General features: G+C 38.5%; 8 non-coding genes across 8 annotated transcripts; 6 read left to right on the plus strand and 2 right to left on the minus strand.

The window, feature by feature from the left end:
• Window positions 1–449: 449 nt before the first annotated feature.
• TRNAR-ACG (transfer RNA arginine (anticodon ACG)) lies at window positions 450–522 on the minus strand. The gene has a single exon. It is a non-coding gene; the product is annotated as a tRNA-Arg (tRNA).
• A 703-nt stretch (window positions 523–1,225) lies between these two features.
• Window positions 1,226–1,298, plus strand: TRNAR-ACG (transfer RNA arginine (anticodon ACG)). Its single transcript has one exon. It is a non-coding gene; the product is annotated as a tRNA-Arg (tRNA).
• A 214-nt stretch (window positions 1,299–1,512) lies between these two features.
• Window positions 1,513–1,585, plus strand: TRNAR-ACG (transfer RNA arginine (anticodon ACG)). Its single transcript has one exon. It is a non-coding gene; the product is annotated as a tRNA-Arg (tRNA).
• Window positions 1,586–1,665: 80 nt separating this feature from the next.
• On the plus strand, window positions 1,666–1,738 carry TRNAR-ACG (transfer RNA arginine (anticodon ACG)). The gene has a single exon. It is a non-coding gene; the product is annotated as a tRNA-Arg (tRNA).
• Window positions 1,739–1,818: 80 nt separating this feature from the next.
• On the plus strand, window positions 1,819–1,891 carry TRNAR-ACG (transfer RNA arginine (anticodon ACG)). The gene has a single exon. It is a non-coding gene; the product is annotated as a tRNA-Arg (tRNA).
• An 80-nt stretch (window positions 1,892–1,971) lies between these two features.
• TRNAR-ACG (transfer RNA arginine (anticodon ACG)) lies at window positions 1,972–2,044 on the plus strand. Its single transcript has one exon. It is a non-coding gene; the product is annotated as a tRNA-Arg (tRNA).
• A 1,892-nt stretch (window positions 2,045–3,936) lies between these two features.
• On the plus strand, window positions 3,937–4,009 carry TRNAR-ACG (transfer RNA arginine (anticodon ACG)). The gene has a single exon. It is a non-coding gene; the product is annotated as a tRNA-Arg (tRNA).
• A 6,443-nt stretch (window positions 4,010–10,452) lies between these two features.
• TRNAR-ACG (transfer RNA arginine (anticodon ACG)) lies at window positions 10,453–10,525 on the minus strand. Its single transcript has one exon. It is a non-coding gene; the product is annotated as a tRNA-Arg (tRNA).
• Window positions 10,526–27,954: the final 17,429 nt, after the last annotated feature.

Here is a 27,954-nt window from a genome sequence, read left to right on the forward strand (position 1 = left end):
ACAGAAGGTCCATGAAATAACTGTTGCATTTAATTTTTTGTTAAAAATCCAGGAGAAAATAAGTCAAATATTACGAAACGTTGAATGAATATTATTTTGTGAAGTATGTGCAATGAAGTGGAATGACATGGAAGAACTTTATTCTTTTTTTCTTCATTCATAATCTTTTATATAAGTAGAATCATGATTTTTATTATCTTAATATGATTGTTTTGTTTATTTCAGTTAAATAATAAATGTGTCAACTTCTTTGGGTGAAATTAGTAGAAACACTAGAAGTTCCAAAGAAAGCATCGAAATTTTTTTCGGATAATTGAAATTCTACTGTTACTTAAATTGTGTCCATGCCTTCCATCATACTCAATTAACTGAAAAATAAAGAAAACATGATTAAATGTCATTATATTAACCTAACCATTTAACACATTAAAAGAACTCCAAAACTCTCACGAGCCAGCCAGGATTCGAACCTGGAATCTTCTGATCCGTAGTCAGACGCATTATCCATTGCGCCACTGGCCCCTCTGCATAAGCTACAAAAAATTCCTTTATGATCTTGTGATAATGTAGCTTTTGCGTTGCTGTTCAGTAAGTTTATGAATATACTAATATCAAAGCAGTGGTTGATGCTTAGGGCAACTCAGTAAGAGAACACATCAGTTGGATTTCGATTATCCTAATTAGTCAACGAGCCGGTATATATCGTCATCTCCATTTGCTCTGCGCATGTTATATTTGTTTTACTTCAATTGAAATATTTTAATTTTTAAAATTTGTATTAATGTTAAAATGTGCAATGGCATCATTTCTGTACATAGCCAACTACTTAAGTAGTTATAAATTGGCATCGTTAAGTATATCTCATGAATATCTTCACACCAAGTTGCCATGATATGGCATTACCTCGAATAAATAACGCTTCACCATAGGAGAAGACTATTGTTACTTATTCTCAGCGGATACCATCACCCATAAGGCACCGTTTCGGAGCTTATTGGCTCCTCATCAGTGGGTGGGCAGGTACCCTGGTGTTGCAATGATAACAACCCAGTTGCGAAGTATAAATCCGCAATATGAGAGATAAAATGATGCAATTGCACTAACTTGTACATTATTTAAAATTTTTATGTAACCTGAGGCTTTAGTCCTAAACTACATATATCGTGTTAAAATACTTTATAATTCCACCTCAGTGTAAAAACTATTCTGGAAAGCATCCCACAGTGGGCCAGTGGCGCAATGGATAACGCGTCTGACTACGGATCAGAAGATTCCAGGTTCGAATCCTGGTTGGCTCGTTGAAGGATGTATTTTTTTCTTTTCAGTACTTTATAATTCCACCTCAGTGTAAAAACTATTCTGGAAAACATCCCACAGTCGGCCAGTGTCGGCCTCAGGTTACATAAAATTTTTATGTAACCTGAGGCTTTAGTCCTAAACTACATATATCGTGTTAAAATACTTTATAATTCCACCTCAGTGTAAAAACTATTCTGGAAAACATCCCACAGTCGGCCAGTGGCGCAATGGATAACGCGTCTGACTACGGATCAGAAGATTCCAGGTTCGAATCCTGGTTGGCTCGTTGAAGGATGTATTTTTTTCTTTTCAGTACTTTATAATTCCACCTCAGTGTAAAAACTATTCTGGAAAACATCCCACAGTGGGCCAGTGGCGCAATGGATAACGCGTCTGACTACGGATCAGAAGATTCCAGGTTCGAATCCTGGTTGGCTCGTTGAAGGATGTATTTTTTTCTTTTCAGTACTTTATAATTCCACCTCAGTGTAAAAACTATTCTGGAAAACATCCCACAGTGGGCCAGTGGCGCAATGGATAACGCGTCTGACTACGGATCAGAAGATTCCAGGTTCGAATCCTGGTTGGCTCGTTGAAGGATGTATTTTTTTCTTTTCAGTACTTTATAATTCCACCTCAGTGTAAAAACTATTCTGGAAAATATCCCACAGTGGGCCAGTGGCGCAATGGATAACGCGTCTGACTACGGATCAGAAGATTCCAGGTTCGAATCCTGGTTGGCTCGTTGAAGGATGTACTTTTTTTCTTTTCAGTACTTCTTTCGATTTCCAATAACAAAATAAAAAATAATATTTGTAACTACTTTTTTTCTGGTTTTTAATTACCAGACAGAGAAGTTTACAAGACATAATACAAAAAGTATCCTTGTATCTAATTATATCTTGACATTTGGTTAATCTTTATGATCTTTTTACGTGGTTGAGGATTGGTAGAATCGCCGTCTTCCCCACATCGGGTGGAAAGGACTTGAGTTCGAGTCCCGTCGATGAAGTGAGCAATTTTTGCAGGCCTTTTTCACAACGTGGCTGAGTTAGTCAGTCTCAGGTGAGGGTAGCATGGTTTTTCTCCACGAAATTCGGGTTTTTCGTCTGGCAAACAGAAAATCGACCTCAGAACGCACGCAATTTATAGACACTATACACGGAGCAATTTGGTCTTAGTCGCTGATGCTCCTGAAAAACTCTACTACTACTAGAACAACAACTTGGCTGAGTTAGTCAAACGAGGATTGCCTGGATTTTTTTCCTGGAAACAGGATTTTTTTCTAGCAAACAGGCGAATCGACACTGAATTTACAGACATAATATATACGCCACAATATAGTTTAAGTTATTGATGCACCTAAAACTATATGACAAGATTTAGGAAATAAAATGATTAATCAATTTGTTCAGAATCGAATTATAAAATTGACTTTTTTTCCATTTATTTGGTCTCTTTTCATCACCACACAATTCGGCTGTACACGAAAGAGTTTCACGCAGGCAGAATTCTAAATATAAATAAGTTATATGCATTAATGTTAAAATAATCCATGAAAACATTACCCTGTACCATCAAAAAACGTCAGTTCATGACTTAATTAGCATTTCAAAAATCGTTACATCACTGATCTTAAGATTATTTCACATTTGGATTTACCCATCTGGTTTAAATAAATATCACATCAATAGCTTAAACCATATTGCGCCATATAAATTCGGTGTCGATTCGCCTGTTTGCTGGAAGAAAAATCCCGCGTTTCCCGGAATAATCCAGGCAATTCTCGCCTGACTAACTCAACAACGTTGTTATAGGGTTTTTTAGAAGCATCAGCGACTAAGGCCATATTGCTCCGTGTATAGTTAGTGTCTCTAAATTGCGTGTGTTCTGAGGTCGATTTTCTATTTGATGGACGAAAAACTCGAATTTACTGGAATAAATGGAATAAAAATCATGCTACTCTCATCTGAGATTGACTAACTCAGCCACATTGTGAAAAGGCCGGTAAATATTCCTCACGTCATCGACAGGACTCGAACTGAAGTCTTTCCCACTGATGTGGGTAAGACGGCGATTCTACCAATCCTCAACCACGTAAAAAGATGATACAGATTGACCATATGTCAAGAATACTTCTTGTATTATGTCTTGTAAACTTCTCTGTTTGGTAATTAAAAACCAGAAAAAAAACACCCAGTTATAAATATTACTTCTTTTATTGTTGGAAAGAGGTACTGATAACAATATTCTTCAATGAGCCAGCTAGGATTCGAAACTGGAATCTTCTGATCTGTAGTCAGACGCGTTATCCATTGTACCACTGACCGCTATCGAATGTTTTCCAAAATAGTGTCTATACTAAGGTGGAATTAAAGTATTTTAACTTTTATCCAGATTTTAAAGAATTTTAATTGAAGTAAAACAAATGGAACATGCGCAGAGCAAATGTAGGTGACGATATATACCGACTCATTGACTAGTTAGGATAATCGAAATCCAGCTTTGTATCTTATGGAATTACCCTAAGCATCAATGACTGCTTTGATATTAGTATATTTATAAACTTACTGAACAGCACATACAGCTACATTACTACCGAGATTGTAAAGCTCTTTTTTTTAAACCATACACGTAGGGCCAGTGGCGCAACGGATAACGCGTCTGACTACGGATCAGAAGATTCCAGGTTCGAATCCTGGCTGGCTCGTTGAAAGTTTGTTTTTATTCGTTCAATGGCTAGGTTAATATAATGACATTTTCTTTATTTTTTTAATTAAATCGAATGTAATAGAAGGCATGGACACGAATAATAATTTAAGTAATAGTAGAATTCCAATTATCCGAAAAAAATTTCCAATGTTTTCTTTTCTTTCTACTTTTTCTACTAATTTAAAAGGATTTTACACATTTATTTAATTGAAATAAACAAAACAATCATGTTAATATAATAAAAATCATAATTCCACTTATGTAAAGCATTTTGAATGAAGAAAAAAGAGTAAATTTCTTCCATGTCATTCCACTTCACTGCACTTACTTCACAAAGTACTATTCATTCAATGTTTTGTAATATTTTACTTATTTTCTCCTAGATTTTTAACAAAAATTTAAATGCAAAAGGTAGTAGATGGATCTTCTGTGATTTAATAAAACTAAATAATAAAGTAAAGTACATTGCAACATTTTTGTAATGTACTTTACTTGTTTCCTTCTGAATTTTGTTAATAATTGAAATATTTAAGTGTCTACTATAATAATATAATAAACAAATAATAATAATTATTATTTATATATTTAATAAACTGATACAAAAAAGAACACAACCTCTTCACAAAGCAAAAACTTTTATGCACACTGTTAATCAAGAACATTTCTTTTCTGCAACTTTTCCATATTGTCCACTTGTTCCTGCAATTTCTGCACCAGGAGAAATAATATCCAGTGCCTGGGCTGCAAATAAACGGTATTTGTCTTCTAAATATGTATATGTATGGAATATCTAAATATGTATATGTATGTATATCTATGTAATATGTATGGAAATAGAGAGAGAAAAAAAATAAGATATAATAACTCAGATGTCTATTTACCGATTTATACATTCTAAGACAAACACTACGAAAATTTTGCTGCGCATTCTAAAATTCGACTATCCAAAACACCCTCAGTCCCAGTTTCGGATAACTGAGATTCTACTGTTATGTATTGTGCAATTTTACGATGTATTTCTAAATTTTTTTACATTAACGATGCATTTTGCAAGTTACTTTTTCTAAACAGAAAACTGCCTCCGTTCAGGGGTAAAAGTTAATAGAACCCTCCCACCATTCCCAGAACACATTCCTAAAACACCTCCCATCACGCTCCTTTCAAATGTCTCCTGTGGTCTTCCTTCAAAAGGATGTCAGAAGGATTTTGCCGAATCTTGATGCTAAGAAAGCTCCAGGTCCTGATGATATTTCTACACTTGTTCTCAAAACCTGCGCTCCTGAACTTACTCCTGTTCTTTGCCGCCTTTTTCACTTTCTTATTCCAAAGGTGGTTTTCCTTCTGCTTGAAAATTTGTTCATATCCAGTCAGTTCCTAAAAAAGGGTGACACATTCTTCCCATCCAATTATCGTCCCATTGCAATTACTTCTACTCTTTCTAACGTAATGGAGAAATCAGTTAACTGCCAACTCTTCAACTATCTAGAAACCTTCCGTCTGATCAACGATCGCCAGTATGGATTCCGTCAGTGTCGATCCACTGGTGATATTCTGGCTAATGTTACCCATTTATGGATAAATTCAAAGGGAAGGTTCGATGAAACACAAGCAGTTGCTCTTGACATCTCAAAGGCTTTCGATCGTGTTTGGCATAAAGGTCTAAACAAGCTTCCATCTTATGGTTTGCCAAATGTTTTTTGTAATTGGTTATCCAGTTTTCTTTCTGACCGCTCACTGAGGGTGATGGTAGATGGCTCTCTGTCTTCTAAATTCTCCACTAATCTTGGTGTCGCCCAAGGTTCAGTTCTTTCCCCCCACTCTATTCCTCTTGTATATTAATGACCTTCTTCCATTGACTGGAAATCCTATCCATAGTTATGTTGATGATAGTACATTGCATTCCACTTTCCAGTTTGAGAATCCATGCCCTGCTGAATCAGCTTCAACTTCTGGAACATCCGCGACCAATTCCTTAAATGCCAATCTCCGGATAATTCTCCAGCAGCGCAAAGAAAACTTAGTTGATTTCAATCCTTCTAAAACTCACTCCTGTCTTATACTCGCAAAAAGGACTTTTCTGCTCCTATGCTTACCTTTGAAGACACTCCGATTTCTAGCCAAGATGATATATCTCTTTTGGGGATTACCCTGACTTCTAATCTCTCTTGGCACAAGAATATTACAAGTATTGTTTCCTCTGCATCTAAACAACTTGGTTTCTCTTTCGCTCTCGGCGTTACTTGTCTTCCAAACAGCTGTTCACTCTGAACAAATCGCAAATGCGCTCTACTAGATGTGGGAACATTGTTCCCACAACTGGGGTGGTGTCCCTAAAACCTCTCTCAGGCTACTATATTCCAGTCAGAAGAGGGCAGTTAGGTTAATTAATGACTCATCTCTAACAGAGTCTTTCCACTCTCTGTCTCATAGACGTTCTGTTTCTGCTTCATGCCTTTTCTACAGATACTTCCATGGGCACTGTTCTTCTGAATTGCCTTGTATAATTCCCGCTCTCTCTTTCAAAACAGTCTGAACACGTGCCGCCACCAGCCAACGTCCATTTACTGTCCAACTTCAAACTCACAGAACCAACTTTTCATCTTCCTCGTTTATTCATTCAACTGCCGTTTTCTGGAACAACCTTCCTTCATACGTATTTCCTGAAAATTACAGTGTACAGAAGTTCAAGTCTAATGTCAACAAATATCTTCTTTCGTCTTCTCATCCTCCTGCCCTTTCACGGTACTAAATACTATAGGTTCTAATACCTCTCGTGTTCGGGATTTTTATAAAAAAAAAAAAAAAAAACCCCAACTTAAATGCCATTCAAAAATGTTCTGTCAAAGTGCGTTGGGAATCCCACACACGATGTCTGTGGTTTCTGGAAGTTTTGCTGTCTGTAATTCGTGTCGATAAGGACGATAGCTAATGCTTTACCAATAATCTTGATGGCTCTGCTGGTATAGGGTGAGGTTTGTGCTGGACCTCTGAGTTTTCTTCATCTTTGAACCGCTAAATAAATACATTTCATCTCAGTACAGAAGAGTGCTCATAGGGTTTCTTGCCCCCTAGTGGGTAGCACAGTTAGTAGAATCGCCGTTCTCTCCACACTGGGGTGGGAAAACCTAGATTAGAGTCCCGTCGATGACGACAGAAATTTTTATGGGCCTTTTTCATAACGTGGCCGAGTTAGTTGATTGTTTTTTTCTCCCGGAAACTCGGATTTTTCCTCCAGCCAATAGAAAATCGACCACAGAATACACGCAATTTACAGACAGTAATACACGGAACAATATAGCTAATTGTAATAATTTTGAATAATGATTCATAAATTAGCAAAAAAATTCTTTCAGCATTTCTGTTAAGAGCCGGAAAGGCAAACAAAAAGCCAGGTAGCTTTTTGTTTGCCTTTGCACAAACAAAAACAAAGCTCTTAAAAAACAGGGCTGTACTTTGACGTTGAAGTATTATTTGAACCTCATAAAGCTACTTGCTGCTATGAAAGAAAACAAAAAAATAATGGGAAAACTGTGCACTTGGCCAACGATAATGCCCATCCTCATTACTCGCATATTGCAGTGAGGCATGCCTACGAACGTGTATTTGAAATATTGTCCCATCCTGCTTATTCTCTCGACCTTGCACCCTCGGATTTCTTCCTCTTTCCTCCCCTGAAGTCCTTTCTGAAGAATACGTCGCTGCTGACGAGGCGATTTCTGAGTCGTGGTTTTAAGGACATTCAGAGTGCTTCTACAAAACTGGCCTGCAGAAGTGCAAAAGGGTGGCAGAAATGTGTAATTCTGTCTGGTGATTATGTTGCAAAAGTGTAATACACGGTGTTTCAACCTTCTATCACACTACTTCTGGATGCATACAAATCTTTTTTGAGCCCCACCTTAACCAACGCATATTTTCTAGGTGGTAGACGACTCTCATCAACCGGTGAAATGCCACCACTTTGCTTATTGGAGGCTTGAAGTGGTGAAACCCATGTTTAGTCTCTAGAGCAAAGTTTCCAGCATCCCCCTCCCCCCATACTTCTCCTTCAACCCATGCACGGTACTAAGTACTATAGGTTTTGATACCTTTCGTGTTTGAGGTTTTCATAAAAAAAAAATATATATATATATATATATACCGTTATTTTACCTCAAATTAATATTCTTTAAAATGTGCATTAAGGTTAAAATACTTTAATTCCACCTCACTGTAAACATTATTTTTGAAGGCCTTGAACAGCGGCCCTGTGGTGCAATAGATAACAGGTTCAAATCATGGCTGGCTCGTTCAAGAATATATTTTGATTACAAATCCTTTTTTCGATTTCCAATAACCAAATAAAACATAAATGCGTTTTCTACTTATTAGCCGATATAGGCTTTTTCCCCTCTCTTCTGGTTTATTAGTTATCAGATGAAGGAGTTTACAAGACTGAAAAGTCTTGTAAACTTAATTTGTTGGGAATGGAATAATAAACTTGACTTTTCTTTTCATTTATTCGTCTCTTTTATTCATTTATACATGCTGCACACAAGAATTTAAGTAGGCAGAATTCCAAACATCAAAAGAAGCATTTTCAGATGCCTTAAAAACATTACTCTGTACCACCAGAAAACGGCAGTTCGTGACCTGTTGATCAGCACTTCAAAAATCGTTACATCACACTTAAAAGTGTTTCACATTTGGATTTTCTCTTCTGATATTAATAAATGAAATCTGTAGCCTCTTATTGAGCCGAAAGTAAAATGTTAAATTTTTTTATGTTGGGTGCCCATATGGATGACGATATGTGCCAGTTCCTTGATAATCGAATTGGATAATCTAAATTTATGTGTATCTTTTTATTAATAAAATAAAATAAAATAAAATAAAATAAATAAATAAAATAAATCCTACTGTATGTATACCTTATAGTGTCAGTTGTTATCTTAACCTGTATTGTTCGTTCTGGTGGTTTGTAGTACAATGGTTATAATTGCTGTCTTCCCACACCTGCTAGAAAAGGGCTGAATTCGAATACCATCGAATTGACATGAGGAATTTTTATGAGTTTTTTTGTTTGTTTGTTTGTTTTTTGGCACAACGTTGCTGAGTCGGTCTGTCTCAGGCGAGGATTAGATGTATTTTCTCTCGTAAACTAGGGATTTCTTCCAGCAAACAGCAATCCTGCCGAACGATACTAGCAGTTACAGACAATATACTGACGCCTCATAGTACTTAGTTGCTCCGGTTCTTAACATACTTCCCTAATTTATCTCTCTCTCTCTATCTAATTTGAAAAAGTTGCCGACTCCAAGCTTCTTATCCACTTCAAACCTTTTTTTTTTTTTTGGCCAAGGAATAACATTAATTCATCAACAAATGGTCAACTATAAACAAATGTAGCTCTACCCTGGAGTGAGTTTACAATATCTTTGGATAGATCCGATCTGTGGATACCATTTACACCGACCTGTCAAAGGCACTTGAATTGGTCAACCAAGTTTACCATTAATCAAACTCTGCCTATGGCACTGGAGATTACTTCCTTAACTGTGTCAAGAGCTGCCTTAATTTGTCTTTCAGAAGTACATTTATATCAAATCAGAGAACATGAACTGATATTTGTTATTTTTTCATGGGTTATAGGCGCTCCCCCACCAAGGATCATTATAGTGAATGATGATTTAATTTGATAATAAATGTTTTAGAAAAGTCGACTCTTTTCAATGGTATTTGAGAATACTTGTTATAATTTTATGCGTGTTCGCATTTATGTTCACAAACCGAGCAACCGAAAGATGTGAAAAGAAGACCATAAATTACCTGCCGTCTTGACGAAATTTCGACTCGGACCTTTTCCACACGGTTGTAAGGAGATAATTGTAACCACTGTATAAAGAACTGCATATACTGTATTTACATGGATCTTATTAAGTTATTAAAAGGTCAGAATTCTCTCTACAGAGAATTCTGAATTTTTAAGATTGTAGAATTTTTAATCGAGTGCGACATGCTAGTGCCAAAAGATCTTCACTCTTTTTAAAATAGAGACAATCTTTGAGCATTTCATGGTAGTTCATCTAAACTTCTCAATAGCTTAAACTACTGAATTTAGATGAACTTTAGATTGCGATTGATAGACGTTGACGAAAAATAGGCCTCTGTTATCAAACTTGGCGGTGCTGAATAAGGTTAGCCTTCAGATAATTTTCAAAATCACATGAACATGGTTGATATCAACGTTTTTCAATAATCTCAACTACCAATTTTTAAATCCCGTTCTCACAGACAAAAGTGGTACAGCGACTTTCATCTGTGGGTAAAGAGAAGTAATTTCTAGCGTAAATTAAATAAATCAAACCCTAAGTCAATTTTAAACATCGGTTCAAAACAAATCGGTATTCAAACAGTTGCATTTATGAGCGCGTTTCCAAACACTCCCAAAAATAACAACCTCAACGAGCCAGCCAGGATTCGAACCTGGAATCTTCTGATCCGTAGTCAGACGCGTTATCCGTTGCGCCACTGGCCCGCACACACTAGTTCCAAAAATAAACTCTTAAGAATAATCTCTTAGCAATGTAGCTGTAGCATTCCGTGCTATTATTTCCTGGCGCAGTTTTATTTCCTCTGGTTTATAAATACATTAATACCAAAGCAGTGGTTATATGAATTTATGCCTTAACATTTATCGGTAACGTCACCATCAATTGGGCATTTGGTTATCAGATCACCAAATTTAAATCCCCTCGACTTCATTTTGGAGCTAAGTGGAAAATTTATGGGCAGTTTCTAATATAAATCATTTCGAGCAACGAATTGAATCCATACAGCAGACATGCTGCAATATTGATTTTTGAAATTGTGTTTGTTCGAAACTCGTGTGTATGTATTTCAGTTGGTGTGGTGTTTGACATCCATTAGCAATACCAAAACTGATATTTAAAAAAAAAAAAAAAAACACGTTATCGGTACGGGTTTTACATACGAATGTGGAAGGAGGAAGATTTGGGAATCAGTTTTAAAACTAGAACTGAACACATCGATCTGTTACTTTGTCATTACTGGATTGGGATTGTAGACCAATTCTAACAGAAAAAAGAATTATGCTGTGACGAACCAACCGTGAGATCGAAACTTGAATTTTCTGGTCCATATTTAGACACGTTATCCGTTGCGCCATCTTACTGACAATCTTTCAAATAAAACTATTAAATGTCAACACAGTTGTTGAATTTATGTTTTATATTTTTGTATTTGTGACGTCATCATCTGGGGAAGAACACGGATTGGCTGATAAAATGTGATTCTACACAAATGTTACTTGGAGATCTTTTTGGATTAATGCCGAGGTTTCAGCATAACGAGTCTGTAGTTTGTAAATTGTGTCTTATGGACAGTTTCCTGGAAAATATATCAGCGTTCTATTATTATTGTATGTTAAATCGGTCACAATCTCTTTATGCTATCAGTGATTATCCTTTCAGTGAGAGATTCAATGAGAGATTTTTGGGTGTGATTTCAAGATATGAAGGAATGGAGATATTGCGAAGTCACGCTTTAATGTATCCTTAATATGTGACTGATATTAACACATTAATTAACAAATTGATTTAATCTATGTCTTATTTGAAACTATACCACTGGACAAAGTTAACAGAACACTTAGAAAACATGGTGTAACTAGTGCAGCTTGCGATGAAGCGGGACAAAATTTAGTAAGGTGGTGTAGCAGAGAGTGACGATGGAATGCGGAGATAGCTAGAAACTTTAGACAGGTATAAGAGACATTTATAAGGATTTGTATAAGAATTACCAAAAAGATCACATTATAGAAGTCAATAGAAGATGCCCTCCAACGGCTAAACAGGCCGGACGGTGGTGAACCATGCTCGTTATAAGGGTGTCAATAAGATTCTGTGCAACAAATCCCATTCTTTACCAGTGCAGACCTTAGCTTACCAAATGACCAAGGAGTTGGCTGTCGGCGTGCAGTGCGACGATCGACTGCCGTGCTCCTATCAAAAACATGAAGAGGGGTGCGGCAGTCGATCATTATTCCGCCCCGCATGAAAACACCACCTCCACCTTAAGCGTTCCTTTCTCTGATGTTGGAGGGATGGTACCTCATTCCTTATCACCAGATAAAATAACGTCAAGAATCTGTTTTTAGGCTAAAATGGGGCTCACCAAAAAACAGAACTGCACCCCATTTGTCAGGGTTCCAAGTTCATGCCACCGAGCTCTGCGGTGGTTTTGGATTAATGAGATTCAAGGTATTTGTGTTTGTATGGCGGGCTCCATGGTTTCCTCTATAACCGAGGATTAATGGGATATTATTTACTTTTTATTTATTTATTTATTATTTTTTTGTACTTTATTGCGGCCTCCTTCCCCTATACGCCGAATTAATGGGTTACAAACCACTGGATTCTTTGCGTAGCGTCCACCTTAATTGAGCCTTCTTAACACAGTCAAGTTGAAAATGTTTACAACTGTGGCCGCAGCAACCTCAAGAGACAGTTGATGACGGGTTCCATCTTGCTGTTAGAGCCAGGTAGCGATCTGCTCTGTTGACTTAGCCCTCTGGGGAACTTGACCAACTCTTCTTGACCAGGTTTCTTTCTGTGGATTTTTCCACGGAGTGTGGTGAAGCCTCTCTTCTTAGTTGAAGTCTGCCATATAGCTCTTCCAGTACTGTCTTATTTCGGGAACAGTTCTCTGGTAATATTGAAGGGAATTATCGCAGTAGTAGCAGATGCCAGGCACTATCCGACTGTCCTGTGACAGCTTCGGAATCAAATTCTTTCAACAGGGGCTCACATCTGGTGAGTATGGGCTTGGAACACCCAGGATCCTGAGCTGTATATCATCATTCTTCTCTTTCTTGGTGTTTTCCTTTTACTTTTGTCCCGGGATTTTTTTTTTTTTTTTTTTTTTTTTGGCTAGTGCAGCATAAGCCTCAGGCTTCCTTGCACCATATAGCTAATAATAATAATAATAATAATAATAATAATAATAATACTTTCTTTCTTCTAACGCTCAGACTTTTCTCCCCCCCACACCCCTACACACACCACTAAAACGGCCTTCGTAGTGCATGGCGGAATTCTTCACTACATAGCAGGACTCTCCCAGAATTTAACCCAGAACTCCTATTTTCGCGAAAACCGTAATACATTTTCTCTTCATTTTCATATCGTCTGCGCGGTAGCACAGTGGTATCGCCACTGTGCTACCGCGCCATTCTCACCACACCGGATGTAAAAGGCCTGGGTTCGAATCGCGTCGATGACGCGAGGAACGTTAATGGCTTTTTTTTCACTCCGTGACTGAGTTAGTCGGTCTCAGGCGTAGATAGCAAGGTTTTTTACCCAGAAACCGGTGTTTTTTTCGTCCAGCAAAACAGGAAAATCGACCAGAGAACACACGCAATTTACAGACAGAATACATATAAGGGTATGTGGGAGAAATTCTGGGTGACTCTAAAATGTACTTTTTTGTTTTCATTTACATATTTCGGCCTATCTAATTTAAACCTGAGCCAATCACAGTGTAATTTTCTAAACTCACTCTTCCTATACGTTGGTAACTGAAATTATTCTCATTCTATATTTCCTACACAACGGATCTCTTTCATCTGTTCTGCCAGATCACCTGCTGACCATGCTTTTGAAACTGCTACATATAGAGGCCTTTCCCCAAAATACCTTAAGTGTCGCGTCCTGAAGTAGTGGTGTAAGTTATCCATAAACTATTCTGCTGATTAATTCCTGAGCGTCTTTTAAATTTAACCATTCTTTCCTCACATAGCCTTCCACTAATGGAAATATTTTCGTAAGGCTGTATACTTTCAATATATGGTGTGTTCTTTATTTGGAAGTGCTTTACTTCCAAACTATATTCTTACTAACAGATATATTTATAAAACTTTATATCTTACAGAGAAACACAGTGATGATGTCACCCATCTTGATTGGCCTCCAAATTCGCCTGACCTCAATGCAATTGAACACTTGTGGGATGTTTTGGAACGGGAAGTGAGGCGTATGGACACGCAACCATCATCTATTTCGACAGTGGGAAGTCTTGAAAGCAGCATGGCTGCAGATCCACACGGGCGTCTTTAGATATCTAGTGGAGTCAATTATCAATCCACTGCAGGATGGAAGCCTACTCAATGATTCATGTTCAGAGGAATGGACCATGATCTGCCACGCTGGTCTAGTGCGGATTGGAAGATCGACCGTATTTAGCAGTCGGGCTGGAACCAGGTTCTACTCAAAGAGCGTGTGCTACCGCACTCCGCTCATGACCACTCGACTACGGAGGCCGTTGTGTACGGTGGCCCAACATGGTATTAGGTAGGTGGTCCTAATTCAGTAATCTCTAAGTGTACTGGTCATAATTCAGTGATCATTAAGTGTACTGGGTTGTTGTTGTCTGACTGGCTGTTGCCTTTTTGTTATCATGTACGAGATTCGTCATCCTCCATTTGCCTCTCTGTCAATGAGTTAATTCTGACCACAGCATCACCGCTTTGACCAATCTCGTTATACCCAGATGCAATCACATGTGAAAATCCTCGTAAGGTTTCAGTTTCCAAGATACTCGTGCCTAAGATGCAAACTACTGTGCCACGTTAAAATCTTTGCTCTTGTCCATTCTGTCCTTAATTAAAGACTGCCCGATTTTATGAAAAGGGTAGGTATACATAATAATGTGGGCCACTCACTGTATGTGGAATAGTTTTGAAGTAACTATATTGTTTTAGTTATTGAAACCAATGTAGTAGTAAAATTCAGAAAGAAAAGTCATGATATTTAATAATCATATGTATAGTGCAATTCATCTCATCTTATTTAAATTCGATGAACGCGTTACAGTACCTCCCCCATTAGACTTCAGTCAATGTTTTAGCATAGCACGAATACCAATAATCAGATTCTACAAGGTATTCAATATATTGAATATCTACAAAAGCTATGTACCATTTCACAACATGCAGCACATCCTCTGCCTGTTATCAGGGAACATGAAATAAATTGATTGACACAGTCACTGATAACCCATCCTTCCATCGACACTCCCTATAAATAGCGAAATTGTTTTCAAACTGTTGGATTACACCACGATGTTATGGTACAATTGCTCTATTAAATCGTTTATCTAAATATATTATCCCCACAGTCATCCTTTTGCATAACTGAATAAATGCCGGCAGGATGATTTAGCAAGTACTCAAGAGAGTAATATGCATAAAAATAAATACATCGAAAAAATTAATATGCAGTCCAAAAGTAAGTTCCTCTCACTGTTTTTGTAGGGTTTTAGGAGCATCAGCCACTAAGGCCAAATTGTACCGTGTATGTTCATAAAACAGAAAATCCAGGTCGATTTTCTGTTTTATGGACAAAAAATCCGAGTTTCCGGGAGAAAAAACCATGCTTCTCAGCCACATTTTGAAAAAGGCCCATAAAAATTACTCATGTCAGCAACAGGACTCGAACTCAGGTCTTTTCCACCTGAGGAGGAGGTAGATTCTACCAACTCTGCTACCTACGAGGGTCCTCTCACTGCCTGTAGCAAACAAAAGAACAGTAGGTGATTGACATGTTTACCGTCTTATTACGTCATGCAAAAATTAATGTTAAAGAGCAAATGTATTTTTCTGTATAATATGAAGAGGAAATAGTACAAGTCTCAATCGTTCATCTTTTGCTTATCGGATATTGTTGTTTTTCTTGTGTTGTTTTTCAGCCAAAGCAGCTCAAGCTTTGATGGAAATTCCAGGCGACCTTATTGGGACTGTGTAGGCGTTAGCTATGTACAGAAATCTCTGGAAAATGTGTAAATCGAAGAGGACCTTGTGTGACGTCTGCTGATAATAGCTTTGAAGCTGTGTGACTGAACTAATTCTCAAATAAATTCACCGGTAACGGAGAACGGACAGGAACTAATGCACTACCACGAGACGTATGATTGTTGTTGTTGATGCACGTTTGAATGCTGTTAGAGCAGAAAGGACGGCTGATCTTGTAGATTTATCAAGGACTAAAACTCTCTGTTAGGGTCACCCGGAAAGTTACTTCATCTACCCATGTGTATTTGTGTTTGTAAATTGTGTCTGTGTTCTCTGGTCGATTTTCCTGCTTTGTTGGACGAAAAACTCCGTGATTCGGGGTTAAAAACCTTGATATCTACGCTGAGACCGGCTAACTCAGCCACGGAATGAGAAGAGCCTAGAAAAGTTCCTTGCATCATCGACGGGATTCGACCCGGGCCTTTTCCACCCAGTGTGGGGGAGGACGGTGACGATACCACTGTGATACACGAGCAGACTTTATCAAGGACTACTGACATTTGCATCTTCGGCGAATGGAAAAAAAAATATCTTTGTGCGAGGCGCTCAATGTCTGGAGAGTATTATCAAATATACTCGTCGCCGAACGACGGAACAATTAACCTATTCATTCATCACAATATTACAAGCTAACAGTATCCTCTCCAGATGAAGAACCTTACAAAGAATGCAGTACGGGAGAAGGTATTTTCTCATACACCAATTGGAAAATGTGGCTGCGTTGGTGTCAGGAGTTCAACAGATGGACCCAGGTGGTCATGTGGTTCGATGACTCCCGATTTACACTTTTCATTATCGATGGAAGAGTGCACATATGGAGGAAACCACACTACGCACTCAACTATCCTTTGTGTACCGATTTTGCAGGCTGCTGAAGAAGGTGTAATGAATGTGCAAAGGCAAATCGATCATAGAACATACGCAATTTATGGATATATTAGTTCGCACTTGGATAGACCTAATAAAACATTTAAAACAGTATCCTAAGGTCGGTTTGCCTTTTTTCTGGATGAAAAACCCGAATTTCTGGGAGGAAAATTTCGTGCGACCTCTGTCTAAGACCAATTGGCTCTTCCAAGGGTACAAAAAATGCCAACGAATGCTTCTCCTGTTGAGACGGAATTCGAACCCCAAGTTTTCCAAATTTTATCCGGTGTTTTCAACGAGGCACTTGTCCAATGGAATGAATCTTTTGAATGACAGTCACGTCCTCTAGTTGCTTAACCCACGATTACTAGCTGAAAAAATATGCCTGTTTCAGCATGGCGCACAGACTTGGATTTCTTAGCCATCAAATACTGATGTATTTGTATGACACATGACACGAACTTTCACATCTCAGCGACTGTTGAAAACAAACACTTGTGTAACCAGTCACTATTGCTCAGTTAGACGGGTGGAAACCGTCTAACTGAGCAATGTAGTGAAAAAGGCCCATAAAAATTCCTCACGTCATCGATGGGACTAACCCGGCTCTGCTAAACGGTACATCCTCTGATATTAATGGTGTCCCAATTTTTGCAGATATGCAGGTGTCTGGATATTAATGGTACGGCAGTATACACTGCCCTATCATTAATATCCAGATAGCTGCTTATCTACAAAAACCTTTATTTGCAGGAAAACTACTAACGTAGTTTTCCTGCAAACATTTAGCCTTTATGACAGCCTCTTGATTCAGTGAACACTCACTACTAGTTTTTCCGAATGTCCTCCGATATTTTCCGCCCCTTCGGCCCAAAAATATCGGAATACATTCACAAAAAAGTGGTGGAGAATGTTTTCAGGCATTTGGCCTTCAAAGCGGCGACCATTTCAGCTCTGGTTTTTGAGCAATCTCTCCTCACACATACGGCAGGATCCATTTCATCCCAGAGGTTTTCTATGATTGAGATCAGGACTCTGGGCTGGGCTGTCCAACTTTTCGACATTTATGAGCCCAAACCTTGCTAAACTTGGTAAACCTTGTTATGACCTTGGTAAACCACCTCCTAGTACATTCCATTAAATGTTTCCTGTGATCTTCTGTCCAAAGGATATCAGAAGAATTTTGAAGTCTTGATGCCAAGAAAGTGCCAGGTCCTCATGTTATTTCTCCATTTGTCCTTAAAACCTGCATTCCTAAGCTTACTCCTATTCTGTGTTGCCTTTTTAACTTTCATATTTCACAGGTGTTTTCCCTTCTGCTTGAAAATTTGCTCATATACCCAGCCAGTTCATAAAAAGGGTGACAAAACCATCCCATCCAATTATCGTCCCATTTCACTTCTACTCTTTCTAAAGTAATGGAGAAATTTCTAGGTCACACCATGACAGCACGTCCTCTGAAGACGCAGCAACATTAAAAGCTGTTGTTAAGGCCTATCTGATTGGAACAGGATGTAGCTAGATTCGTCACTATTTAGAACCGATTTCCACTTCTCAATGTTATAATCACGGCGTTCGTTGCACCATGCAGCGAGAGACCGTTGATTGTTTGTGATGTTTGGCTAATCTGTTTTGAACATTTCGTCGGTTGCACTTTTCTCTAATTTGAAACAAAATTTCATGAATATTTTCTGATCAGTAAAATCTCTCATTTTAAAATACAAAGTCCATCCCTAGACTTTTCGATCACACCTCATATATACCTGTATTTAATAAAATTCTCCATCTAAAGTGATATTAACATCTGGAATTCCATTTTAATTTTTGAGGAGATTCTATATTTAATAGTTGTTGGTAGATTTGCAAGCTTTCGAATTTTGTCCTTTTTATTCCTGTTATTTTGACATAGATTATCATTTTTAATTTACATAAAAAATGAGAGCGGCTGTGACAGGTGATTATCAACTGTCAGAATTACATAATTGCTAGTGAAATCGGAAACCTCAAGGAGGCGCAGCTGAAAAATGAAACGAAAATTTTATAAGGGACGCATATAATAATGAGACGTTATTATCATATGCTATCAATTAAAATTTGTTTTTAAAACAAATTTTTAGGAAAGATAGGTCTGCACCTGTCTTTCTTATACAATTTGTTTTTAGGTTGATTAAAATTTCGAGTTTTAATATTAGTTATATCCAATCCATCATAATATATTATGTAATAATCAGATAATAATGATTACTTTCAGCTGCATAATGAGCCACGTCATAAGGCACGGATCGTTCTGGAATAGTTCCAGGAACATGAGGGTGACCTTATCACATTTCATACGTCTGATCAGTCAACCGAATTGCACAACTGCGGGACGAGTTGGAATGTCCTCTTCGCGACCATGACTGTCTATATTCAATTTGTTTAAAATTGAATATAGACGAATTGCATGTTATTAAGTCCGCATAGATCAGATCAGCATCCCCGTGGCCTTCTTTTTACGGAGATGCTGGTCAGTATATCTAATAATTTGGCCACTCAGTGCATAATGTAACTTTTAAATGTTAATGTTCGTTCAGTACGCCCCATCTTGAGTGGAGAATCAATGAGTGGAGACGTACCTGTACGGGAGACAGCAGTGTGCCTATGAAATTTCGGATTATACATTTTCAGGTTCGAGTCTCGTCACAGACCATAAGAATTGTCTATAAATCTCTTCTTTCTTTTTTTTTTTCACTCACAAAAAAAGAAAAAAAAGTGAAAAAAATGGGCCTCGAATTTTGTTATTGTGATGCAGATTTGATTTCATAACATGAGTGGTCACAAACGCCACCCCAAGCACCACAACCAGCCCTTTCCGGATAACTGGTTTATCCTAACCGTGCATGCAAATCGGCCTAGAAAATATACACATAGTTTATAGCAAGATATAGTGAAGCCTTATAGCCTTAGTTACCTTGACTCTTTCTTAAACACCCCAACCTAATTCTTCGACTTTTCTTTCACGTACTGACACGCAAGTCTTGGAATCCTTATAAGCATAGAAGGACACCGCCATAAAACTGTTTTAAATCATTTTGTAGATCTAGTGGAGTCTGATAATGAAAACTGATGGGCTCAATTATATGTTTCCTCAATCAAACCACATAGATGAGAAATACGTGGAGCATCATCGACAGTAGATAATTATGCATAATTACACCATTTTGGGAAGATGCACAGTCGTTTAACTGGTTCCAAGGATGTTAAGTTTGACTCAAGACCTCGTTCTGCTTACGACACACAAGCCAGAAGGGTCAAGGAAACAAATCTTGTCTCCTTTGGAAAGACAGGAGTAACTCTATTAAAATTTCTATCAATCTTTGAATAATGGTGCTTGCATCGACCTGATTGGATTGTGTGAGACATGTTGTACCTTCCTCTTTCAGCGGGGAGGTTTACCGAGAAATGCTGAGAAAACATATAATGAAAAATAAATTATTAACAATTTACCTTAATGAAACTGTACAAAAGAAGTTTAAAAAAAATCCATACTTTGTACTTTAAGTACAATTACTCTAGCAAGTTATGCAATTAAAAATATTTAAAAATTTTAAGCTAACGTGAAAAAAAAAATTAAATATTTTTAGTTTGGTGCTTATGCCTAATTCATGAAATTATTACATAACCAGGCTCGGCTTTATGGTTTTGAGGACCCAAGGCAGCACACCGACAGAGCCCTTTGGTGAATATTATAGGCGTTAGAATTTTAGGAATAGTCAAGGACCACAGCAGAATAATGAATTACAAATGTCAAAAATTATTTATTAAGTAATTTTTAATCGATAAAACAGCCAAGTTATCCCGTTCAAGTATTGTCGACCGTCCATAAGTTTCGATAAACTCCTCAGTTACTACAGTGAAAGTAAAAGTGAAAAGAATTCTGGGAGCAGCGTAGGTATTAGTATATCAATACCTCTGAGTTATGTAAGCTGCACTAGCAACGAAATATAGTTATCTCTATTTCTCTTTAACTTTTTCTTACTATTCTGCGCATTTTGTAGTAGATTTTGTTTGATAAGTTGTGTACCTAATTGTTTTTGTGTATGTGAACTGGAATGGGAGCCAAAGGAAACCGAACCGCCTTGCCCAACTTCCCCTAGGGCCACTGTATAACTCCTTTTTTTTTAACTTGGAGTAACCTTGGATTAAACGGAATTCGGATTAACGAGCTTCGGATTATCGCGAATTGCATTAGTATAGTAAGGCCAAATGATGAAAGGAAGCGAAATTTTGCTGCATCAAACAAAAATTAAATTAAAAAAAATAAATAATAATAGTATAATAATTCCCATCTAAATCCGTTCTTCATGTGTGCATAAATTTGTACTCATCTCTAACCTGATTGCCCTTTGAACAAACTCCAGAAATTCGGTCTTTTTTTTTTTTTTTTTTTTCCAGGTGCAGTCTCTAGACCTCAATACAATATTCCGAATGCGATCGAACCATCATCATGCATAGAAACTTAATGAAGTCCTTTTCCTGCTATTAAAGGTCCTATAAATTATGGACAGGACATCATACTAAGGGATAATGTCCGGTCACATTGAATACAGTCAGTAAAGTATTTTTCATCTTGAGCCATTTTTACCTTCTCTTCCCCTAGCGTACACGACTTCAGGCTTTCTTTTCCCCAAATACATAACCTTATATTTAGAAGCATTAACTTTGTTGCCATTTTTCGGACCATATATGCAACGGATCAAATCTTTTTGAAGCAACATGGCCTGGCTCGGACTGTTAAACGACCCTTCCTACTTTTGAATTATCAGAAAACTTTAACAACTTACCTTGGATTCCCTCGATTTATGAAATCAGAAATAGGACGTGATCCAACACTGATCCTCGAGGGACATCACTTGTTAAACTTGTCCATTCCGAAGACTGACCATTTATGACAAATCTCTATCTTTTAGCCAGCACGTAGGCCAGCTTAGGATGTTACTAGTAACTCTAACTTCTTCCATTTTATACAGCTGCCTTCCAAGATGAACAATATCAAAAGCTTTATTAAAGTTTAAATATATAATTTTAAATTTGTTTACCGGCATTCAACTGTTTAACTGACTGCATCATAGTACTTTACCAGACCAGTCTGGTACACCAACCCTTGCTGGAATCGTCAAGATACCATGCTTATCAAGGTAGTCCTGAATCTCATCCTGAATCACAGATTGCATGACTTTCCTTACCACAGAAGTCAAAATAATTGGCTTATATGTTGTCCAGTAGCACCACCTTTGTGGATTGGGATGACATTAACATTTCTCCAGTCCAAGGGAATCTTCGCGGAGTCTAAAGACCCTCTCATTATCATGCCCCATCAGGAATAGGGTCTTTCAAGGAATACTTTAGCTATTTACTGCTCCTCTGTGTTCATTCCAGTCGTAAATTCTGGGGTAAATGCCGTTAAAAATAATAGATTCCAAAGTAAATTGATCTCCCTTCAAAGAAGTATGCTCACGGCTCTTGTTCTGGCATGTCTCACCGTTTCTACAGCGTTTTACAAGTTTTGGCGGGAACTGTTCCTTTAGACCTTAATGTAATTTATCATGGATTATGCTATTGTCTTCGTAAAAATATTCCCACTGAATTCCTGGACATTAGAATAATTCTTAACAATGATATCAAAAAAGAAAAACGTATTATTTGGAACGAACTTGTAATTATCTGGCAGACACGTTGGGATACTTTCTCTACCGGACAAGTAACCAATAAATTTTTCCCTGAAGTGGCATTCCTCATGGATAAACATAACCGAAGTTGGTGTTATATATCCATTTAAACATCCCATTTTATTACTGGCCATGTCTCGTTAAATAGTTTACCGTAGGTCTTCATCATATTCTGGTTGCCTGTAGCGGGAATCGTGTCTTACATTTCTATGAATAAAGAATTTTATTATTATTATTATTATATACACTGAAAGGACAGGATTCATGGGGTATTTGGTTCCTGGACAACGCGACACTGTCACCCCTCTCGCTAGTGGAAGAATCCACTGCTTGGCAGTATATAGGTATAGGTACACTGCATCACTCATTCACGTACACAGTAATTCGATATCAGTATGGATAAACGTCGTGAGTTAACGACTTTGAAAGAAGGATGATGGTGGGTTCCCGACTCATGGGTCACTCGATCGCGGAGGTAGTACAGAAATTGCACTATCCCCGTTCGACAGTATCAAGAGTGTATCGGGAATACGCCATTTCCAGAATAACATCTCATGGTGGACATCGCTGTGGGCGGAGAAAGGTGGTGGATAAACGTGGCAGTCGACGTCTGTCTCGCATTGTTTCAGCCAGCCGGAGAGCGACCGTGGCACAAATCACAGCCCACTTCAACCGGGGAGATGGCAGAACGTCTCCACCAAGACCATCAGGCGATCATTAGCCGCAATAGGTTATGGGAGCAGCCAATCCAGTAGAATCCCATTGCTAACACCACGACACAGGAACTCTACGCCTGAACTGGGCGAAAGAACATCGGTACTGGACCTTAGATGATTGGAGACGGGTCTCCTGGTCTGGTGAATCCCGTTTCCAGTTATTTCAAGCGGACGGTAAGGTGCCGTTCTGCGGGAAACCGCACGAAGCTATGCACCCATCATGTCGACAAGGAACTGTTCAGGCAGGTGGACAGTCGGTAATGGTCTGGGGTGTGTTCAATTGACACACGTTGGAACCTCTGATACGTTTAGACGCATCTATGAACGGTCCAGGTTACGTGTCCATCCTTGCAGACCATCTGCATCCCTTCATAGTCATCGTGTACCAAAGGGTAATGGACTCTTCCAACAGCATAATGCTCCTCCCCATAGAGCCGTGGTGACTAGAACATGGTTCGAAGAGCATTCCACAGATTTTACCACCATGAAATGGCTTCGCCATTCACTGAAAATTAACGTTGTGGAGCATATTTGGGATGTTCTGGAAAGGTCCTTTCGAGCTTTGGATCCTCCACCCAGGAATGCGACAGAATTATGGACAGCGGTGCAGCTATCATGAATGGAAATACCTGTGGGACGCTTTTGTGAACTAGTGGACTCAATGCCTCACCGTGTGACTGTCCTTATTCGGGCCAACCCGTTACTAGGTAGGTTTCCAATGATTTCTGTCCACTCAGTGTACATACCGGCAGCTCTTAAGAAACCATCTGGATTAGCCCACCTTCCCGTGATGTGGACGAGTACCCGGAATCATTTCTCCAGGTGACTGGTGCTTCTGGGTAGCCAATTGGCCAGAACACAACAGCAGAACACACACAAACCTACACTACTCACATATATGGCCCTTTTACAGTGATACTTTCTTCACAGAGAGAAGGCGGAGTTGAACTGACTTTCTAGGAAACGCCCCTTGCAAAAACACATGTCAGCACATGTTCTTCTTGTCCCTGCCATAGCAGTGTAGATTCAAGATGGCGGCCTGTGTAGTGTTCGGTGCTGGTAGTTCTCTATGAAATAGACTGAAATTGGTTTTTGTGAGTGAAGACGAGTATACGTAAAGAGTGTGGAGTGATTTTGAATACTTCCTGAGTTGTCAGGTATTATTATTAATTAAATAGATACTTAATAACTAGTGATATTAGCAATTGTGGTGTTCTAATCACCACAATCGCTAATATCACCAGTAATGGCGCCAAAATCGCAGCCACTATGAGGTGAGAGGAGTATTCTAATTGATTATACATAGTCAGAATTGCTGTCTGAATACTATTTATTTATTTGTGAGACTGATATTTATTAATATCATTAGGGATCAATAGAAAATAGCAGTCTACTGGTTTATTTCTCTGCGGTATTTTTTGTTAGTTTAACCTAGCAGTTGATTAGTTGATTGGTTTATACTGCTGAGTAATCAGTTTGAGTTTAGTTGGTATAGAATTAATATACTGTTATTTGTGTAGTTGGATAATTGAACTCAATAAAAATTATAGAGGGTTCAAGTGGAACAGTTGGGAAGCATACAGTGGGATCGGATACAGGGGAGGATAGTTCCTTCCTTCTTCCACCTAAAATGCCGCAGTCGCAGGAAGAGGATATGGGGAGTTTGTATACTCGAGAGGACGTAGTCAGTTTAGACCTTATGGGAACATGGCTGTACAGTTAGCGTATGAAGAGGAAGTTAGTGATCAGGTAGCTGTGACTACTGAGGTGGAACTTACGTCTAGTCAGGATGTTGAAACAATGACTGATTAGTTAGACAGTGTACAAGATGTATCGTCAATGTATGAAGGGATCTCTAAAATGAGAAAAGATGTTAGGAGCTTTCTCTTGGCAGAGGTTAATAAGATTACAGAGAAGGCAGGAGACATAATTATGGACAAGTGGGCTAATTTAGAAACAGTGACTACGGCTGTATTAATAGAAAGGTTTTTTTGTTATAAACAGCTACAAAAACGAATTTTGTGAATATAGCTACATCAGATTCCTTGGCGTCTGTTGGAATAACAACGGAGTTTCCCAAAAAAGTAATCCATCTACGATATATAAATTAATGATATTCCTAAGCAGTTAAGTCAGGAAGATATCATTGAAGAATTATACTGTAAGAATTTGGAAGAGTATGAGATCACGTTCGAGCAAGTTAAGAAAGACATAAGTTTTAGGTTTACGACCAAGTCTAGAAGTACAGGTTTTGTACATTGAGTTATTTCTCTCCCTCCAAGGTTATATAAGCTTATATCCACATTGGATCGTTCGTAGTTGGACATGTTACGAAATATTGTACTCATAGCTTACTTGTGGTCATTGTGCAAGGGAGTGGTGTATGTATATGCAGAATACCTATATAAAGATCAGGAGCCATGCTGCGCTAACTGCAAGAGCCGTAAGCGGGATTTTTACCATTCAGTTAGGGACATTAGATGTCCTGAATACCAAAAAGCACTGGATTTAGTAAGAACTCGAACAGTTAATGAATAGGTGTAATAATTGGGATACAGGTAGAAGTAATGAACGAAGAGAGAGGAGGTTGGAAGAGGATTCTGAGTTAACTGAAGTTTTTTATGTGGCAGAAATTAAAATATTGCAGATTAATGGACAACAATCGAGATTGGTAGCGGACAAGATTAGGAAGGTTAGTGTGGTTAACGATAACTTGGTTATCTGTTAACCACACTAATCCGTTAACCACACTAACCACACCAATCCGTTACCACACTAACCACACTAATTTGATATCAACCCATTACTTTTTTTTGATGCAACTTATTATTTTCATATAACTGGCTGAGTTAGTTGGTCTCAGGCGTGGTCAGCATGGTTTTTTCTCCCGGAAACTCGAGTTTTTTGTCCAGCAAACAGAAAACCAACCTCAGAACACACGCAATTTACAGACAATGGCCTTAGTCGCCAATGCTCCTAAAACCCAATAACAACAACAACATAACAATTTGTGTATAATGAATAAATCTAATCAATCGTCTACATTCTGTGGATCAATGGGTGAATCCCATATTGTCCTAACTATAATAATTTCTGATATTAGACATTGAATTTGTAACTGGCAAGTAATACTTGTTTGGACATCAAGTATCATCGAGCTATATTTATTCTGGCCTTTACAGAGTTCTGCACGCTTCACAGAGAAACAGATGCAGAATTGGGAGAGACCTCCGGTGTTGCTTGACGCCAAACACTGTCACTATGAGGATTTGGTGTGCCGCGACAACGTCGACCTGCATTTCGAGCGGACGATTACTCGCTCTCCTGTCACGTTCTCATCTTTGCAGGTTTTCAGATTATTTAGTAACAGTTCCAGCACCGCTCCGCTTCCATTTATAGATCACCAAAAATTGTCGACCTAGGGATCTTCAGTGCCGTTGAAATGGCATGTACAGACCGATTGTTTATGTGGCACTCTGTTATTATTGCTCGCTGAAAGTTTATTAATTCTATCGATCATGGCATTTTGCATTCCCAATCGTACTACTGCTTTATCGAAGGCCTACGAGCGTATTTATAGTTGTGTCTATTCTATGACCGGTTCGCCAGTTTTGAGGGGTGAAAACCCGGGTTTTCGGGGGTACCCTGTTGTTCATGCCTGAAACCAACTAACTTGGCTACAGGGTTTAAAAAAAAAAAAAAAAAAAAAAAAAAAAAAGCCCATAAAAGTTCCTCGCGTCATTGATGAGGTTTGAACACGCGTCTTTTCCCCCCCAATCTGGGGAAGACTGATTATAAACACTGTGCTACCGCGCAGAAGTGGTGCTTGCTTCTTTAGGACGTCACCAACTATCAGTGGAGGGATGTTCGGAAATTAATGGTAGGGTAGTGTATAATCTGTTCGTTATGCTGATTTTATACCCTGAGTTTTGCTTTTCTCTGACTTAAAATAGGGTGCTCTCAAAGTAAACATTTTTCTTCATTGTAACATGGAGTCATTGTCTTAAATGAAGTCATCGTATTTAATTCCAGTAAAGCAACAAAGAAAGGGATCGTTATCTTCTTCCCCTCTTAAACTGTGGGAGGTCATAGAACAGCTGCTGAAAAGTCTTTCTTTATAAGGATTTTAGAGGAATTGTTTGTTGCTGTTTGGGAATATCGCCAGAATAACTCGACTCATATGAATCAGTATTTTATATCGGGGAGAAAAATCCATGCTAGCCTCGCCTGAGACCGACTAACTCAGCCACATTCTGAAAAAAGCCCATAAAAATTCCTCACGTCATCGACGGGACTCGAACTCAGGTCTTTTCCATTACTGTGCTACCCACGAAGACAATATGTGAAAAAAATAGCACAAGTCCGTTCTATACAGGTTAACACTTTTGGAAAATTCATCACTAGTTTCCTCTCGCCTTCAAGAAGACGACTTAGCCCTTCGAAACGTGTGGTAATTAACATGCCAGGACAATCCTGATCCTGATACTGGAGAGTATGTTGATGTCACATGGCAGAGTGAATAGGTCTTCAGCGATAATCGGATATTTTCTGTACGCTTCGCAGAGAAACAAACATGAAGTTGGGGGGCACCTGTGGTACCGCTGGACCCCAAACAAATAGGAACTCTCACTGGATACATGACCATTGACAAGACATAAAAACGGCAATATTGCCCCAGCCTTTAGTTGATTTGAGCCAGACTCACCTCTTTAATCCCCCTTCCAAGGAAGGGGGGGAGAGTTTTCCTACCCTGCCACCCCCCATCTTCTCCTGGTCGAGCTTGTCCCCACTGACATTTCTGGGGATG

The sequence above is a fragment of the Mastigoproctus giganteus genome, chromosome 10 (assembly GCF_048544385.1).
Source record: "Mastigoproctus giganteus isolate SK-2022 chromosome 10, ASM4854438v1, whole genome shotgun sequence".
In the NCBI taxonomy this organism is placed as follows: Eukaryota; Metazoa; Arthropoda; class Arachnida; order Uropygi; family Thelyphonidae; genus Mastigoproctus; species Mastigoproctus giganteus.